We start from the raw sequence: 7886 nt of genomic DNA, 5'->3' as shown, positions 1-7886 counted from the left end.
CTGCACAGTTCTGTTCTGGAAGAACCTTGGTCTTTGTCCCCTGGGCAGACCTCCCTTCCCAACCTCTAACATGCAAATATCATATTTTATCAACTCTCCCATGGCATGCACACTGTTTCCCACTTTAACATCTACAAAGTCATATGCCTTTTACAAACCAAAGACATTTATAACTGTTGTCTGCCAGGTACTCGTCATCACCTGTGCACCTGGCAGCTTGCCCACAGCTGTTCACATCATCCTCTCTTCCACTGAGCCAGGTGTGTTCTTGGTACTCCCAGGCCCTATAGGGTGGCTTCGAAAAAATCCAGTCTGACTCAATTCGGAAACAAAAACGTATTGCATTCACACAAAGGCACAGAACCAGAAGCGCTGGTGTGGATTTGCTATTAGCAAAGCAAATACTCTTCCATGGCAGTATGATCACAATTCTGCATTTTCTTGCAAGTCACTTTAGAAGATTCAAGAAACATAGATACCCACAAACAAGTGAAGCTCTGTCGCCTTTTGTCTACTGAGATACATGTGGAAAGATTGCTTACCAGGCTCCAAGAAATTCGACAGAAGTCAGAAGAAAGAGCCAAATTCCTCAGAGTAGATGAAAGAAAGGTCAAAGCCATAGGGACCAATGATATCCATTTTTGCATTGCAAAGGACTATTGTTAAAATGGTACTGGGGGCAGTGGTTTTGCCTTTTCAGTGAAACTTAAGTCTTCTCATCTAAGGCATTTTAGAATGGGTAAGGCATGGTACTTTCCTATTCCTAAAGAAAATAAATGAAGTCAGCATGATGAATGTTCTGAAATCACACCGATACCCCCGGATCACATGAGAGGTGGAGTTGTAAACCAGGCTGCCCCGGAAGGAGTTGGGGGTGCAGGGGAAGAGGGGGAGAGGGCCTCTCAGGATTTCTCTACCTGCGAGGCCCAGCTCTGAGACATTTTTTGTCCTTGTAATAACTCACCCTTTCGCTCTCTCCAGTGATGGGGCTCTGCCTCTTACCACGGTAACAGTCTTGCCACACTGTGCCTGCTGCATGTATAGCCTCACCTACTGGCCTGCTTCTCCTGTTCAGACGTAGCCCCTTTCTCAAGGTATGATCATGAGTTCTACTGGCCACCCACGGCCTCTTGTGCCGGCTTCTAACAGCCCCAGGACATGAAGGTGGAGGTCAGCAGGGAGCAAGAATCCTCTGCATGAGACTTCCATGTATGGGCTCTCTAGGAACTGCTCAGGCCCTCTCCACTGACTGGCCTGTGGTTTGGGGTAAGATACTGCCATTTAGCATTTAAATAATCATTCAATATAAGTCAAGGACAACAAGTTGTGTGATGTGACTGAGTGAGAGGTGGTCTACTTAGGTAAATATCCTGATAATTAGATAAATACATACACAGAAAAAGGGAAAAAATCAGAGAACTAGACAAAACAGTTTGTTCTGAGCACAATGTAACATTGCAGGATGTTACCGCTGCTTTTTCTAATACCAGCTGCCTTCACCCAATAGGGTTAAAACTGCAGGTTTAATAAAGAGGCCTGACTAGTAGAATGCCAAGTAACCAGCATTTCATATCTGGGTTTTGGAAGAAATTTCTGGGAGGTTATTTGTATATTTGGTGTGCCTTTCATTGGTTTCAAGCTTTCTATCTCTTCCAAAAATAACATGAGGCCAGAGGTCATTTCCCTTCACCTGTTCCCCACGAAACTGAAGGAGCTCAGAGCACCCCCTCCTCTCTGAAGCAGGTCCCCATTGCCAGGGGTGCAGGCTGGAGGTGGGCTCTTCATTTCCAAGGAGGGAGCCCTGGCTGCCCACTGAGTATCCCGCGCCCTGCGAGCTCAGCCCGGCTCTGAGGGCAGGGTAGGGGCACAGGCTGCTGCCATGTCTCACTGTGGCCACCCCGATTCCAAGGGCAGGGGGCAAGCGGGAAAGATTGGGACCAAGGGACCCTTCCAATCACTGCTCATGGTGGGTTTCAAAGAGCTGGGGGCGGGGCCAGTGGGGCCAGACCCAGAGAGTCACCTGGTACAGGGCAGGGTGGGGGCTGCTAAGAAAGCCAAGTGTTCTGGCCGACTAGGAGATCAGGATTTCTGACCCTCTCAGGAGGAAAAGGATCTGTCTGAGTGGGGCACTGGAGCCATTAACGCCCACATGCAGAGTGGATGTTTGAGAACTAAACCATCCATAAAGCAAGGCACTACGAGTGCAGCGTCAGTGTGGCAAACATTTGCTTTGGGCCGCAGAGGTCTGGGTTTGCTGAGCTGAGCGTCATGGGTGAGTTGGTGACGGGGTGGGAGCCAAGGAGGTTACCGGGGCCTCCTCAGTGCTCTGGAGGATCCACAGGTCAGGCCAACATCCCCTGGCGTGACCTGGCAGCCAACTGGGACAAGAGAAAACACACACACACACACACACACACACACACACACAAGAGGCTCCAGCCTAATTCTCTTTTTCAATAAAGTTTGATGTCTGAGGCTGGGGGGTTCCTATGAGAAAGTTTCATGATGCATTCGTAGCAAATTATAAATTCCACTTAGGAATCAAACAGAACAGTTTGAACGTGCTGCTTTCTGAAGCTGGAATAAGCCGGTCTGGGCCGGCTTTGCTCACCCCCTGAGCGCAGGCACCCACCTTCCCGGGGAAGAGACTAACAGTCCCTGGGGACCCGGTGGTCCCGGCTCACTCTGTGGGAACCTCCTTTTCTCTCTTTCCTTCTGCCCTCCCTTTATGTCCACTTAGTTCCCACAGGCCTCCTTGATTACTATTCCAATCAGTTGTTGCTGACCTATGCTTGAATCCAAATATTTGCCCTATTCAGTGTGAACTGTGCATTCAGCCAAACGCTTGATTGTGTCTGTGCCCTTTGGTGCGCACTGAATGGGCTACTTGACTAGGTGATGCCGATACAGCCTGGTCGTTAGTGGTGTTCCTTAGAATTGATCACATGCAACAAGGAAGGAAGGGGAGAGAAGAGGGTTTTGTGTTCAGCTTTCCTTGCATGCAGCTATGGTGAGGAACGTAAAATTGTGTCTTTTCAAGGCATCATTACAAAGTTGCCCCCCTGCTCTCCAAAACGAACCTCTGGTCTGGTATGAATCAAGCAGGCCAGCAATCAAAGGAGGCGGCTCCCCCTGAAGGCTCACGGTCTCATTTACTCATTGGGAAATTATGCCCTGTGAAATGGAAATAGTGGGGTTTTTAGTGGTGGCTAGCACCCTTGTTTTCTTACTTGTTAATTGTCCTCAATTAATGCCATTCCCTATACTGCCATACAACCATGACATTTTTCTCTGTAGACAAGCTGAAATTTTTATGAGCACCAAATGTCACAGGACTATACAGTTGATAACTATGATATGCCAAATCATAATGTGTACAGTTATTTATTGGCCTACCAGGCACCCAAGTACTGAGTTACACTGTAGAAACCCTTCATGTGGAATAAGTTAGAATTCTCAGCTCTGACCCAAGGAAGGAAACCAGTGCAGATCCAGCAGGGGTTTGCTAGAAACAAGAGTGAATTTGAAAAGGACATGAATTTGGCTAGGGGCCAAGAGCAGGAAATAATAAGAATGTACCTGTGTGTCTGTACTTGCCCTTGAGGAGAACATGGGGGCAAGACACAAAGTGATTTGGTAATTATGGGCCAAAACAAAACATGAGTAAAAGGACTCCTGTCCTCTAGGAGCTTACTGTCTGTTAGAGGAGCTCATTCATGGACACACGTGAGCAGTGTCCAAGGCCAGGGGTGCTTAGAGGAACAGCAAGGCGACATGAGTACTCAGAGCTGGGAGAGGTCACATCCGGGTCCCCTGGGCAGGCCTAACCTATGTTTTTGTCTAAAGAGTTTACAAACCTCTTTCAGCATCTCCCACATACCTCTTGTATCACAAGTGGATTATCTGCCTGGCCTCTGCTTCTACCACAGTGATTCCAGTGCCCAGGTGGATAAAAGGGAGGGACAGAGAGGAGGGAAGTGAACATCCCTGACGCCCTTACTATGTACCAGCCATTGAACTAGACACCTTCAACTTTGTTCTTGCTTATTTATGGAGATTTTCACTTACTCCTCAGTTCTTGGTTCTGTCAATGCTATAAGTATAATTTCTCCTGTAAGGTTGGAGATGTACATATTATCTTAATTTCAACACGAATGGGAATGGCTTCCTGTTAGTGAGAAGGTCACCTGGATGTCTGGTGCTTATGGTCAAGAACCCCACAGAGTAAAGCAAGACAGGGAAGGGGCCTGTGTACATGCTGATTTGGGGGGTGAGCCGAGGGACAGTGTCAGACGCTGCCTCGGGAATATTTTTTTATAAATATCTAGCAATGACCAAACTGCTATTGCTTAAAGATCTTTGGGAACAAAAGATTATATGAATAAAAATAAGTATTCTTCTAGGAAAAGCATATGAACATGATGTATATAATAAATTGCTGCATTACTGATAATCATGACATAAAGGCAAGGTCCAGCCCTGGCTGGTGTGGCTCAGTGGATTGAGCACAGGCCTGCGAACCAAAGGGTTGTTGGTTTGATTCCAAGTCAGGGCAAGTGCCTGAGTTTCAGGACAGGCCAGGTCCCCAGTGGTTGGGGGGGGGGGGGGTGGTGAGAGGCAACCACACACATTGATCTTTCTCTCCCTTCCTTCCTTCCCCTCTGTCTAAAAATAAATAAATAAAATCTTTAAAAATAAATAAATAAAGGCAAGGTCTGGCGCTTATCACAAGGTTGAATGATAAATTCTAAAAATATTTGCATTGGACCTGCATTAATTTCCTCAGTCTGCCAAAACACAAGTTGGGTGGCTTCAAAACCAAAACTTTTTTCCCAACCCTGGAGGCCGGAAGTCCAAAGTCAAGCAGTTGGCCAGGCCATGCTCCCTCTGCAGGCCTCTCTCCTAGTTCCGGGGTGTGCGTCAACCGTGTTTGGTGCTTGCAGATGTATCCGTCACCCCAATCTCCTGTCTTCACGTGGTCTTCTCCCTGGGTCACTGAGTCATCTGTCCTCCCTCTGAGTCTGTCTCTGTCTCCAAATTCCCCTTTCTAATAAGGACGCCAGCCACACTGGATCAAGGTCCACACTCTTCCACTAAGACCTCATCCTAACTAATCACTTCTGCAATGACCGTATTTCCCAATACGGTCACAGTCCAGATGCCAGGGGTTAGGACTTCAGCATGTCTTTTGGGGGGAACACAAGTCCACCCATAATAGCACCTGTTTTCCAGTAACTTCGGAAAATTTGGTATTGCCCAGCTGTTCCAAAACCTGAGTGTGTTCCATGTTTTCAAGTTCAGAAAGTAAGAGTCTCCGCCAAGAACAGCGTGGCCATTTCAACAGTGCCCAGGCCCTAGCGAATGATAACCAAGAGGCAGGGAAATGTTGGTTCTCACATCGGCAGGATAGATTATTTTCTAAAACGATATTATATTAATTAAGGGAGATACCTTGCTTAGATTATGAAAAAGGTTTACAAACAACATGCTTGGCTGTGACAACAGAAAAGTGGTTACATATGTGTGAATTATGTGAATGAATCACATCAACTTGATGTAGGAAAATACATTGTTTCCCCTGGTATTTCGACAAGGTCAGAACTCCTGTATTTGATGTTTGTTGCCTAATCCTGAAGTTCTCAGAAATGTATAAAGTATTCTAATGCCGTGCTTAGTACCTGGTGGATATAAAGTAGTAAATGATGATGAAAGGAAGCTTGACTTTGGGGTGATGAACACATGATACAATGAAACAGATGATGTATTAAAGAATTGTACATCTGAAACCTATATAATTTTTATTAATCAATGTCGTGCAAATTAATTCAATACATGAGTAAATAATAGGTCTACTTAAAATATTGTCTCATAAATATTAAATGCATGAATGAATGCAAAAATACATGAATTAATGCATCCTGGGTCTTTTCCAAGGTGTGGAAGGCATTTATTTAGCTTGGTTCAATTAATGGTTAAGCCACTGCGGGATAAAATTTTTTTTAAGATTTTATTTATTTATTTATTTTTAGAGAGAGGGGAAGGGAAGGAGAAAGAGAGGGAGAGAAACATCAAAGTGTGGTTGCCTCTCACATGCCCCCCTACTGGTGACCTGGCCTGCAACCCAGGCATGTGCCCTGATTTGGAATCCAACCAGCACCCTTTGGTTTGCAGGCCAGCACTCAGTTCACACTAGCCAGAGCATGTGGCATAAAAATTATTTGGGGCTGAAAGCATTTAAGGTCCTGCAACCCTTATCTGCCTAAAGACAGTCTTGTAAAAGAACTTAATTGCCATACACCCTCTTCCCAGGAGCAGCCAACCTCTTCCCGGAGAGGAACTTCTATCCCACCCAGACATTGTGAAATCATCGCATCTGCCACCAATTCTCCCAAGGGCCGCTCATCTTTCCAAAATGCCCTGTTGTGGTTCGTAAGAGCCCTTTCTCCCTCGGCCCCAACCCTGTTTCTCAGCCGTCACTTGTTCTCCCAGAAGTACCTCTCTGCCCTTCCCCACTTGCTATTAAAATGTAAACCCCGGGGGTTCTCCTTGAGTCACAGTTTTCTATTAATAAAAATGTCTTTTCTCTTGGTAATCTCCCCTTGGTCAGTTTTATCGGCAGGCCCCAGGCACAGAACCCTGGAGGGCAGAGCACAGGCTCTCCCTTTGCAACACCGCTTACTCTCTGAAACTCACCAGGGACTACTTGTATGTTTACCGTTTTCCTGTGTTATCTCACCGTCACCAGTGGTTTTATTATCCCCAATAAACAAATGGGGTAACTCAGACTGAGACACCAGAAGTAAGCTGTCAGGGGCAGAGGGGGATCTTTAAAGCAGACCCGTCCGGCCCCAGATTCCATCTTCTTTCCATCGAACCTCCTCAGTGTCTAGTGCTTGTGTTGCCTCATTGCAGATCTGGGCCTCTTTCTCCCTCTCTTTCTCGAGTTGCTTGTGCTTAATGATCAAACACCACTTTGCACCCAGGAAGACCTCCTCCATCCATTCACAATTCATTGACCGATATAATGAACCGTGTGTTATATGATTTTATGTATGCATGTATGTGTACATTTATTCCAGCTAGGATAGTATTGCCTGGTACAATAGACTCTTCTTTACATACAAGTTGAGATTGAGCCACTCCAAACATGCCGGATGCTCCAGGGGTCACGAAGAAGCAGTGCTGTCCTCCAAATCAGAGCCTTATGTGTCCCCAGGCCCTCAGTATGTGGCCTCTGGTCCTGCACTTGCCACTCACCAGGAGTTTTGAGGGAAGCACTTGGATGCTCTGAACCTCTGCTTTCTTCATGGGCACTTAATACCTAGTCCTAACTTCACGGGATTGTCCTATCAAATGAGAAAATGCTGAGGAGGCATTTCTTAAAGGCTAAATCCCCAAAGGGCTGCTTTAAAAATATTATGAAATATTATGATGTTAGAGCCCACATAGCCGGCTGCGGGGCTGACCGAGGTGCTAGGTCAGCCACCTACTTGCTCAGTCTGCGCACTTAAGGGTTTAGTTTCCCCTGGAAACCGGGGCCCGCGTGGCGCCCCTTCAAAACTCACGTTCGAAAGCCTGGATAATAAATTATTAAGAGAACAAAGACTGAGCTCATCGAAAATCTATTGCTCTGTGGGTAAATACAACCCCACTGTGTATTAAACAAAAATTAAACCCCGTTTTCTTTTTCCTAGTTAAGTTGCCATCAATTCCAATAGAGAGAACAAGGCCATGGACACAGTTAATAGTCTGCGGACTAGCCAGGCAGGGCTTTGAAAGCAGTTAAGCCCCGCTAAAGTGCTGCTTGTGCCCAATTATAACTCACTACTTACCGTCTTCATAATTTAAATCTGTCCACCCCTTGGGGTGGGGGGGAATTTTTTGCT

This window comes from Artibeus jamaicensis, unplaced genomic scaffold (genome assembly GCF_021234435.1).
Source record: "Artibeus jamaicensis isolate MK-2021 breed Jamaican fruit bat unplaced genomic scaffold, CSHL_Jam_final contig_354, whole genome shotgun sequence".
NCBI classification, from domain to species: Eukaryota; Metazoa; Chordata; class Mammalia; order Chiroptera; family Phyllostomidae; genus Artibeus; species Artibeus jamaicensis.
This window is presented reverse-complemented; position numbering follows the sequence as displayed.